Raw genomic sequence first — 12,215 nt, forward strand, 5'->3', positions numbered from 1 at the left:
TCAGTCCAGATTGTATCCTAAGTAATGTCTCAGAGGGACAAGTGATCTGAAGGAACAAGAGGCACAAGCCAGCAGACCCAACACCGAGAGAGAGAGCCTACAGAGATCATCATGGACACCAGAGGAAGAGGGGATATGGGGAGTTAGGCTGTAAGCAATTCAGCCACATGAACAGAGGAGAGCACAGGGTTTAATGACATTTTTCTTGTTCAACTTAATGTGCATTCAATTTCCCACTTTATGAATGAAGCAACCTCATACTAAGGGTTCGAATGCAGGGACCCTATAACTAGCAGCTAAGGTCTGTTCTACACAATTCCTTGTGCTGCCTCCCTAGGCTTCTACCTACCCAGCTGTGATGAACTGGGAATGTCTGTACAATTTATGAATTCTGTGTGAGATTATGAACACTACATATCTATGTCAGGCTGTAAACTTTATTTTGACTATGTAGCCTTGACAAAACCATGGAACACTGGGGTGAGGTCTGCAATTCAATAGTGCCAATAAAAAAAGGCTTTTAACTCCGCCCCCATCTTTGAACTGGCTTGGACAGCCAATGTGAGTACCCATTTAAAGACCAAAGTACTTAAATTCTCTCAGTCAGGGCCTTTCTATACTACAGAAGCTACAGCTACATCATAGTGCAGACACTTGGTACAGCAAAAGAGAAGGGGGGTTACTATCACTATTATTAATCCACTCCCTTTGGAGGTGGTAGCTAGATCAATGGAAGACCTATACCAGGACTTGGGTTGTCTTAACTCCATATCTCAGGGGTGTGAATTTTCCACACCCCTGAGCGGCATAGCTAAGTCAACCAAACTTTTAGATGTAGACCACGCCTCAGATACTAAATGATCTAAAACCTGAACAGCTGCTTCAAGAGGGCACCGAGAACACAAACTCCAAGACTGCACACAGCGCTGAATAAAAAATAAAAATTAAAAAAACCATCTCCTTGCCAGTTCCTTCGACACTTGCCTTCAGGCAATATTTGGGGAAATTAAAGCTTTTAAGGCTCAGTCTCTTGAATCACTAAAATAAAATTCTTCTTGTTAACATCTTTTCTCCTTTTAATGTAAAAATGTTATTTTATAGGCGAGACTGTAATTAGAAATGAGGATTTTCATTTTTTTTAATAATGTATGAAGGTGCTCATAGTTAACAATGTTGTTTATAAAACACACACATACACACACACACACACACACACGCACAACCAAGTTTAATACATATCTGCATACCACTGAACTGATCTTCAGTTATGGGCCAAATTGAAAACAGTCACAAGCTAATGTACTCATGGTGTGTAAATGTGTGTGTACACACGTATACACACCCAGCCATCTGAATCTTTGAACCATGCTAGCTTATGTTTTGTATTGCAATCAAATTAATCAGAATAATCACTTGTGTAAATTATATATCCAAAGTAATTAGAATTAACTGAGACATTTAAGACAGTAGTCTCATAAAAATTATTTACTTCTGAACGAATTCTGTGCCAAAAAATAAAAAATTCTGCACACAGTATTTTAAAATTCTGAAAAGTTCTGTATATTTTATTTGTCAAAATAACACAATATAATAACACCAGTTTCAATTATTTTGGTAATTTATTTCAAAATACCTGTCAACAAGTATGTCTATAACAATACAGACAACAAAAAAGATTCAGGAAATGTTTTTTGACAAACAGAGTCCTTACTAGGCATATTAATACAGAGCTCTGAGTAATAATTCATGTAAACTACAATACAGAACCGTACTTCCCACATCCTTCAGAAACAGTGCAAAGGCTTAGGGGAGTCAGGGATAATGGAGGTGCTGAGGGAGAGGGAAGTAATTGCTGGAAGAGAAGGGACGTGACTATCACTATTATTAATCCACTCCCTTTGGAGGTGGTAGCTAGATCAATGGAAGACCTATACCAGGACTTGGGTTGTCTTAACTCCATATCTCAGGGGTGTGAATTTTTCGCAGTTATGGGCCAAATTGAAAACAGTCACAAGCTAATGTAGTCATGGTGTGTAAATGTGTGTGTACACACGTATACCCCCATATGTTCTTGTACCCCCTGTCCACATGTTCCTCCACCCCCACTCAGACACCCCCTCCCCCTGTCCTCATGTGTCTCTGTGCCCCCACTCAGCCACCCCCTTCTCCCTGTAGCTCTACACCCTCTCCTCCTCTGTCCATTTGTCCCTGCACCCCCTCAGACGGCCCCCTCCCCTCATCTCCATGTGTCCCTGAACCCCCTGTCCCTATGTGCCTCTGTGCCCCCACTCAGCCATCCCCCTTCCCTCTGTGGCCCTGCACCTCCACTTCCATTCAGCCCCTGCCCCAGTCTGTCTTTCCCCACTAGCCCTTATGAGCCCCTGCCTGACCCCACAGCACCCCACACTGTCTGTCTCCCCATCAGGGGCGGCTCTAGGCATTTTGCTGCCCCAAGCACGGCAGGCAGGCTGCCTTCGGCGGCTTGCCTGCAGAGGGTCCGCTGGTCCCACAGATTCGGCGGACCTCCCGCAGCCTAGGGAGGTCCGCCGAAGCTGCGGGACCAGTGGACCCTCCGCAGGCAAGCCGCTGAAGGCAGCCTGCCTGCCACCCTCGCGGCGACCGGCAGAGCACCCCCAGTGGCTTGCCGCCCCAAGCACGCGCTTGACGTGCTGGGGCCTGGAGCCACCCCTGCCTGCTCCCCATATCCCTGTCCCCTGTGCTATGAAGAAGGCAGGCCCTTTCTCTTCCCTATCCTAGCCGGCGCTGGACAGGAGCAGCTGCTCTGTTCTAGCGCCACAGCGCCCTCTGGTGTGCAAAAGTTGGAACTGTGGCAACTTTTCAGCAGAATCTATTTTGTGCAAAAAAACTTGTGTGGCACATGAAATATGCACACACAGAGTGGCGCAGAATTCTTCCAGGAATAAGCAGTGGTGCAAATACAGAGCAGTGGTGCAAATAAATGGTAAAGGAATAAAATAAACGTTATCTTGTCAGGAGAGACAGACAATATGGATTAGAAGGGTCTCACCCAACTGAGATGAGATTATGTGAACAGACAGAGAAGAAGATCTGTGTTACAATAGGTCTACACTTCAATTGCAAGTGTGATTGCAGCACATGTAGACATACTCTAGCTAGCACAGATACCAATAGCAATGAAGCTGTGGCAGCATGCACTAGCACCAGAGTGCCAGGCAGCCTTATCCAACCTGCACTAAAGCTCATGTTGCCACAGCTTCACTGCTGTTGGACCCATGATACCTACATTAACACTAGCTCAGTATGCCTACACATGCTGTAATCTCACACCCCGACTGCAGTACAGACATACCCTTAGATGAGAAAAGGGAGCAGGAAGGACATAAAGCAGCAATGTCCATAAGAGTAAGCTGCAGCAAATCTTACAAAGACAAGGAGGTCAGCTCTGAATTGCTTTCTAACATGGGAAATCAATAATGTTGTTTCAGATGTATTTCTTTGTGTTCCTGAGAAGGTGGACACTTAGGGCATGAAGAGCAGGAACTTGGTGATAGCATAAAGGATGGAATTGAAATAAACATTATGTGAGGGGAGAAAGACATGTTGGATGATTCCAGCAGAAGTAGTGTTGAAGACAATGTGGTGAAGATGGTGATCAACTGATATTCAGATATACATGAGCTGGAGTAGTCCAGGGTTAAGATGAATGCCAAAGAGGCCAGAGACAATGAGGCAGATCTTCACCCTCCTGTTTTTTAGATGGTACTTTAATGGCAACATACTTATCAACTATTACTGAGAACCTTGCACCATGACTAGGGCTGACTGTGTGGAGTGCATCATCTCAGGAATAAAACAAGAAGGTAACCCAGGGCATGTCTACACTGCAGTACAAGTCCAGGCTCAGATTCAGGCCTGAGGCCAAATCTCCCTTCCATCTACAACAGAAATCTCTCAGGCTCGGACCCAGGGTCGTAGGACACTGCAGGGCTGGAGTGTTCAAACCTGAGGAGACTTTTGATGCCTTTCCCTTGAGGAATGGCCTGCCACAGAACTGTCAGCAGACATGAAAGGAACAGAAGTCACCCTGGAGCCTGGTAGGGTTCTGGCTGCAGTTTAATGTTTATTAATATAGGATTTCCACTCAACGCAAAAGTCATTACAAGCCCAAGGTAGAACAGGTATCTGCTAATAGTGGATTGTATGCCAATGCCTTGGCACCCTCCCAGCCTCACCCCACCAAGTGGAATTTAAAATGGTAATCGGGAAATGCAATCAGTAAAAATACCTTGAAAATGAATTTTTACTGGAAAGGCACAGATTTTTGCTAGAACATTCCTATTTCTTAAAAATGATAACCTTATATTGCCAGGCCTGTAAATATGTCACTCAGTAACCACCCAACTGTGTAATGAGCTGTCTGGAAACAGTGGACTGTAAGCGGTGGTGAGGGAAGGAGGTGGAAATGTTTTCACTTACAAATCTAATCCATTTCAGGTAAAGGCAGTCCATATAGTCCATAGGTGACAAAATTGTTTGTCCCAAATACAGCTGGGGTTTGAAATTGTGTCCAGAAATATGCTGGGAGCGGAAGGGGAAGGGCAGTGGATTTATGTGTGTTTGCATGCAGTCATAACATGCTACGCCATGTGGAAGCTAACACAGCATCCTGTTGATTCCCTCATAAATTCTGACCCAATCCTGGGTGCTGATAGCTCCAGACTTTTCCTATAAGAGGAACTCCAAATATGTAGTCACATTTCAGAGAAGGGCATATTTTCCAGGGCCACTTCCATAGCTGACCCAGCCCACTCCATTCATAAATGTCCTGATCAGTCAGCATATGTTTGAATACTTTGCTGCATACACTGCTGGTTTCCTACTAGAAGCTTGGAATAACATCTCTCTTTGAAAGCTGGGCACCACAAGAATTGTTATGTCCTCCAAAATGTGGAAGGCCTGAAATGATAGAGAAACCTTTTGTAGCACGTCTGCCGACTGCCCCATGGCACCAAATTGTTCTACAATTTTTAGAAAAAGAAAAAAGCAGCTTTGATTTATTTTTAACCTACAAAAACTGCGTGGGCCGAGGGATGTACTGGCTGCTGCTTCCAGCAACTCCCATTGGCCCAGAGCAGTGATCCACGGTCAGTGGGAGCAGCAATCAGCCGGACCTGCGGACAGGGCAGGTAAACACACAAGCCCGGCCCGCCAGGGGCTTTCCCTACAGAAGCGGTGACTCCTGTTTGAGAAACCCTGGACTAGGGTCTGTGTGCTGCAGAATGGACCCCAGAGCCCCAGGTTTGAGCTCAGGTTAGAATATGCTTAACTTTAGGATTGACGATGAGTGTAGATTCTCAAGCATTGGCTTCTCTTACCCAGGGTCTGCTGAATTGAGTCCTACTAACCCTAGTCTTTACAGAGCAGTGTAGACATACCCATACAGAAAGAGCCATATTCACTTTCCTGGTGCACTCCATTAACTTCATATGTCAGTTTTCTTTGGGAAAATACCATGGTGCTTTGCTGTTTCAGTACAAAGAACAGCAAGAGTTTGTGTTATGCTTCCCATAGTAGAAGAAAAGTGGCAGCAATTTTTCCTAGTGAATGTGTTTGCCAATCCTAAAATGTTTGTACTTTATTTTGCAAAAGTGTATCTAACCATTTTCCCTTCACAAACCTACTACAGTGCTACAATTCTGTCACACTAATTCAGTACCATATTTGTAACAATCTATGCGGCCCCGTGTGATAATTTCAGATGTATATGATTTCAGTCCCCATTATAGAATGATTATGCAAGCACTCCAGCCACATCTGCTGGTAGGGAGGAAAGCTATTGTCAACATTTAGCGATGTGGGCTGTGTTGCTGTGGCAACAGCAGCTGAGCCAGCACTCTGGTCACTACAACTCTAATTAATTACTCTAGAGTAGACCTCATGAAGAAGAGCTGTGCCTAATCCATGGATGGGGATGAGTTTAGGTGAACGAAGAGGCTAGTTAGACTCATAGGCAGGTGATACAAAAGGCACAGGAAGGCAATGAGAAGTGGGAAGCAGGAGAGAGAATATGAATGAATGAGACTCTCAGGAGCTGAGAGCTCCCTAGAATCATAGGCATAAGGCTATATAGTGTGTAAGGTTGGTAGAAACGAATATTGTAAACAAATTGCATGGAGTGTCTTACCAGCAGAAGGTGTCTTTGCTGTTTGTGGCTTGAAGAGAGGCAGAAGCAAGTCCACCCTGCCACATGGCATATGTACCTGGATAACATATTTTAATGTCTGTGCAAGTTATCACTACACTCATTGGGGCCTGATTCTTCATTGCCTTACAACCTATGCAGTGTTTTACACATGTGCAAAGTGGGTATCAAGCAGTACCAAGTCAGAATTCTCCACTCACATAAACTGATGTCAGCATTTTAACCCATTTTCCAAAGGTATAAAAGGGTACACAATGTGCTAAGCAGTGGAGAATCAACCCCTTTTTAGCAAATGTGTACTATTACCTAGCTATAGAACAGATTATTATTCAAAACCCAGTATGTACTATACAGGTATGACAGCATCCTGCTGTGACAAGCATCATGATACTTTTTACCTTTAAAAAGATCCTGTTTTACATTCCAGAATTCTAAATATGTGTTATTTTTTTTCCTTGTCAGGTGTGCAATCAAAACACCACTTTTAATATTCTACCTCTGTTGTCCCTTCAATCCATGGTTATGTGTGTGAGGTAAACTCATTGTCTCTCTCCTTGGGAGTGCACATTGAAGCATTGTGATGTACAGGGGGTAGGTGTGCATCCGTGCTGGGTAAGTGACACATGCAATCATTATGGGACACAAATTACTTAGAGAACACGTTTGCTAGAAAAACTTTGACATTCCTCATACTGAACATAAACACGTAAGCCTATCTCATTCTATTGATTATTTTAATCCACATGAGCACCTACCAGTATAAATAAGTAACAAGTCCATTTATTCATGTCTGAACACTCGTGACATTATACTAGAATTTTTGGAAGTCTTCTTGAACCATTGCTGTCTTCGCAAATTCAGCAGCTGAGCTCCCAGAGATCCACAGCACCCCATCTATCCATCTCCTCCCTGGTCATCCCCTGCTACAATGACCCACCCCCATTCCTTCCATGATAACTTTCCATCTCTGCACCTGAGGCAACCAAAGTACTAAGTTCATGCCTGTTGATTTCTGAGAGCACAGTTTGCTTCTTTCCAGCAATATAGCTAACATAAGCGTTCATCTTCTTTTCCATCCAGAAGATAAGCAAGAGTCTTCGCCAGCACCACATCTCAAAGGCTTCGATTTTCCTTTTGTCAGCAACATTAGTTTACCAGTATTCACCTCCATACGTTACAATGGGAAAATTAAGCTTTTCACCATCAAATCTTCATACATTTCGAGCTTCCATGGCTTCCCAACAATTTCATAAGGGAGTCTACGGCTGAGTGAGCCATCCCTAGTCATCTTCCGATTTCTTTGGCACAGACTTCTTGGTTGCATATATATGGTACCAGATAATGACTTTAGTTTAATGTACTCTACAAGTTGACTGTTAATTATGATGTCTGCTTGCATCCCGTTTTTCAGTGATTGTTTTAATGTACGTGCATTTCATTTTTGCCACATTCTATATTCCATGCTAACTATTTTTAGAAACGCTAATGTTCATTGTATTGCATCGATGGCTGTGGCAAAGAGCATCATATGATCAGCATGTCTGAGGTCAGTTAAGAGGTATCCACAAATGGAAATCCCAGTTTCTCCTACTTTATCAAAACTTTCCAGGGCTTGTCTCATTTAGTGTGTATGTTGAAAAGATCTGGGGACAGAATGCACCCTTGTCTCATGCCCTGTCACTCTCTGCTGTTTGTACCATGGTCATAAATAGTATGCGCTAATTACCATAGAGTTGAATCTTTGGTAAATGTATTAGTCAACTGCTGCCAACTGTGCACAATTAGTAACTCATGTCAGATAATGCAAAACATGCTAATATCTTTAGCAATGAGGGAAGGCTTTTATATATGCTAAGCAGGCAATGATTTTGATTTAATCGCTTTTCATTTTGCATCTGACTAAGTAAAGGATAACATTTTTAAAAGCACCTAAGTCCCAATTTCAAAAGGGTGTTAGGCACTTAGGAACCTAAATCTCAGACACTTTTGAGAATGGGACTTCAAAAAGTGCTTAAAGTGACTTGGGTGCTTTTGAACATTTTACCGAGAGTAGATATTTGGAAAACAGTTTTTACAAATGAGAATTGGACAAAAAAACATTAATTTTGGTACATTCATGTTTTCAGGAACTCGGTTGCGAGACAAAGTTTCATCATAACAACAAACAATGCAATCATGAGGTGGCATAAACAAGAAAGTTTTATGCAGCAAAACAAACTTCCAAATCTGCTACTGTCAAGAAAGCACATTGGTGTGTTACCCTAGAGACTTACATCTGCATTCAGTACACCTGTAATCTGAAGATTAGTTAGTGTTTATTTAAACAGCCCCTCAGAATCTAGCAAAAGATGACATGAATACATCTATTCTGTGGTCTGCTGCACTTCATTTCTTGCACAGATATGTGCTAAGCAGAACTATTTACTTCTATGTGTACATGCATGAGAAGAAACCTGTAAGGCAGGGATCGGCAACCTTTGGCACGAAACTCGCCAGGGTAAGCAACCTGGCGGTCCAGGACAGTTTGTTTACCTGCCGTGTCCACAAGTTCGGCCAATCACAGCTCCCACTGGCCACGGTTCACCATCCCAGGCCAATGGCGGTGGCGGGAAGCAGCGGCCAGCTCATCTCTTGCCCTGCGCTGCTTCCCACCACCCCCATTGGCCTGGAGCAGCAAACCGCAGCCAGTGGAAGCCGCGATCGGCCAAACCTGTGGACGTGGCAGGTAAACAAACCAGCCCAGACCACCAGGGTGCTTACTCTGGCAAGCCACGTGCCAAAGGTTGCTGATCCCTGCTGTAAGGATTCATGCATGGGAGTGGGAGGGCAACTAAGTTAGGCAATGGCATGTAGCCTAAATTTTGCATCCTGTCTGATGAAAACAGAGTATGTTTTGTGGCTCTAGATCCATTCATTCTAAAACAAACTGATTTTACAGTGCTGATGGCCTTCTATACACTAAGCAGTCTGTCTTAATTTTCTGTGCCTCTGATGCCCTCCTGATGGGTGGATATCAATTTAGTTTTAGCAACTGATTATATAAGGTCGTTAGCCTACCCACTGGCCATATTTTGTACATTTTTGTGCTTTTCTTTTTGGGTTCCATAAAACCACTGTAATCTGTTGTCCTTCACCTCCATCCTCCCATCAAGCAATTACTGAATATACACATATTGAGCTCACCTAAAATTATTTGTGCTATCCAATTAAGTATAACACATCTAGGTTCCTTTTTTCTGCTCCGTATATTTGAAGCCATTATCACATTAGTGATTACAGACTGAGACATCTTCACTAGAAACTGTGATGTAGTTATCACTTTCACAAAACAATGGAAGCAATATGACATACTACATTCTTTTCCTTCGTTGTTTTTACTGGTACAGTCACAACCTGTGAACTGCTAAAGCAACAAGTAGCAGCAACATCATTGTTGAAACACCATAAATCTTACATTCGTGAAGATAATCTAAAAGTTAATCTCTGATAGTAAGAATTTAGTTTTTCCCCACTTTTTTATCATTAGGGTAGTGCCAATATGCGCTATGGATTGTACAAACAGACAAACACACAGTCACTGTGCCAAACTATTTTTTTCAAGTTTATACATTCCACTCAGCATGATCAACAGGGATCCTAGCTTTCCGTGATAGAAAAAAATCCTCTGATAAACAAACATAAAAATCTGCATTTTTCCATGATTTAAAATGAAACACTGAACATTAGTTTCCCAGGCCACAATATATATATATATACATATCAGTTGAATGCAATGTTTTATTGGTATTTTTACTATTTTTAAGATGACAGCCTGAGACCAGCACAAGCCCTGCCCATTCTCCTGGTTATCTGAATTTTTGATTATCTGATCTGGCCCCAATTAGATCAGATAAACAGGGTTCTATTGTATTTATTTTTATTTTTTCAAAAAAGGTAAATACTAAAGAGTCTCTGTAAAAATGAAAATTCCACATTTTTCCATGGCAAATGGATTTCTAACATCCCTGATGATCAATAAGGCTGAATATTGTTCATGATTGTTAACACTGTAAATAGTATCAGAAAGATTCTCTTTTTGCAAGGGAAGATGAAACAGAATTTGCTATTAACACTCATATTAATTTTGTTAGCTTGTTTATATTGTTCCTTCCTTTACCACACTCTGCCAGATAAACTTGCTGTGCATTTACTTTTGCAGATATGAGCAAGAGAGAGAGAGACCCAGCACACTGTGGTTAGGGTGAATACCTGATTGTCTTCATTTCCTCTTTACACTGACTCTTCCCTGCTTGCTATATGGACCCTAATGGCCTCCATGAATAGAAGCTGTGAATATTCAGAACTAAAACCACTTCTCCCTTTGTGAAGACAGGTGATAAAATTTGTATCCAACTCTTCATTAAAGAGCAACATATAAAGAGCAATATGAATACAGAACAAGAATAAACAGCCCTATGAAGGAGGGAATAGGCTGCCTGAACCTTCAGCTTTATTAAGGGATTTGTTTTGCCCTTTTAAGATATTTGGCTACTACTCTTCTGACTGTCTTGAATTCTCAGGATATTATGTAATCCTCCAGGAATGCAGGAGACTGTCTTTCACTAACTGGCTATCTCCTCACAAGGAGAGAATACAGAGGACATACAGGCAGTTCTATTAGTTGTCAGTGTTATATTAACATCAGACTGGGAAGCAGGAAATACAATAGTTTTTCCAGGCCTTGTGTATTTTTAAAAAGACACAATATTCCTACAGCAATTAACTTCTTGGGGGAAAAAACAGTCAGCCTGCTTGCATTACATATGCTATCTAGCCAAAATGACTTGCTATCTGTGTTTTTTAAATCTAGACCACAGAGTCCAGTTTTATCCTAGAGTCACATATTATAGATTAATCAGAAAGCCCTGTAAGGCACAGGTACGTCATAAACACAATGGACTTGATTCTGATCTCTGTCATTAGTTTTACACTGAGCTAACACCTGTGATCTATGTTGAGCTACTCATGATTTACATTGGTGTATGTAAGATCAGAATCAGAACCACTGACAAACAGTTGGACTGAGTCACTATCACTAAGGGCATGTCTACACTAGAAACTGTATATTGACCTGTGTTAGGTCGACTTACAGCCACCGCACTGCTGTGGTTCATGTCCACACTACCCTCCTTCTGACAGAGGTGCACATCCTCACCAGGAACGCTTCCACCAACTTAAGAGAGGCAGTGTGGGGGGCTGAGACAGGGCCGGATTAACTTTTTGTGGGCCCGTTGCCAAACATATTTGTGGGGGCCCCTGAGGAATGATTGTAAACCCTTCACAGATTGTTGATGCTAGATACGATGTTGTGCCATGACCAGCATTCCCATATTTGTTGATGTGGCAGGCCAGGAAAGAATCAAACTGTGCTAAGAGCTCTAAGCAGCCAAGGAAGTTGCCACTATTAAGACTGCCAAAGGTTTCATTAGACCCTCTCAGTGCCAGACCTTGTGTTGTCCGAAATTGTATTGTTGCTACAACTCACTTCAACACTTCTGCCCAGTAATTTCTTTCTTTAATAGAGCCATCTGCTATATGTTTGAGTTTTTGATAAACGCATTACATAAGTAGTGAGAGCTTGTTGGTGCTCAGTAGAACTTCCATGTTCACCAAGTCTACCAACGTGATCCCATGAATCAAATCCTCTCTTAGCTAGTGCAGATGTGTGTATTGTTGGGTGAAAGCATCAACAGTACAGAGGGCAGCATCAGAGGAGGGTAATTATACTGATGTGTTTTGCAGCATCTGTTCTTTATTTTGTGAAAGGATTTCATCAGAAGAAAGAGCCTGTTCTTCAGAGCCATGATCAGTGTCGGCTGGACCCACCACTGTACTAATTTCATTAATTACACAATCTGATGATTTACTAGCAGTATTAGTATCATCAATGGGAGCCTCTATACAATTGTTAGTGAAGGAACATAGCAGGGCAGGAGGTAGGGTTGGTCCCTGGAGCAAGGGAGGGGCCGGGGGTAAACTGCAAGCACAGCAG

This window comes from Mauremys reevesii, linkage group 2, assembly GCF_016161935.1.
Source record: "Mauremys reevesii isolate NIE-2019 linkage group 2, ASM1616193v1, whole genome shotgun sequence".
Classification (NCBI taxonomy): Eukaryota; Metazoa; Chordata; order Testudines; family Geoemydidae; genus Mauremys; species Mauremys reevesii.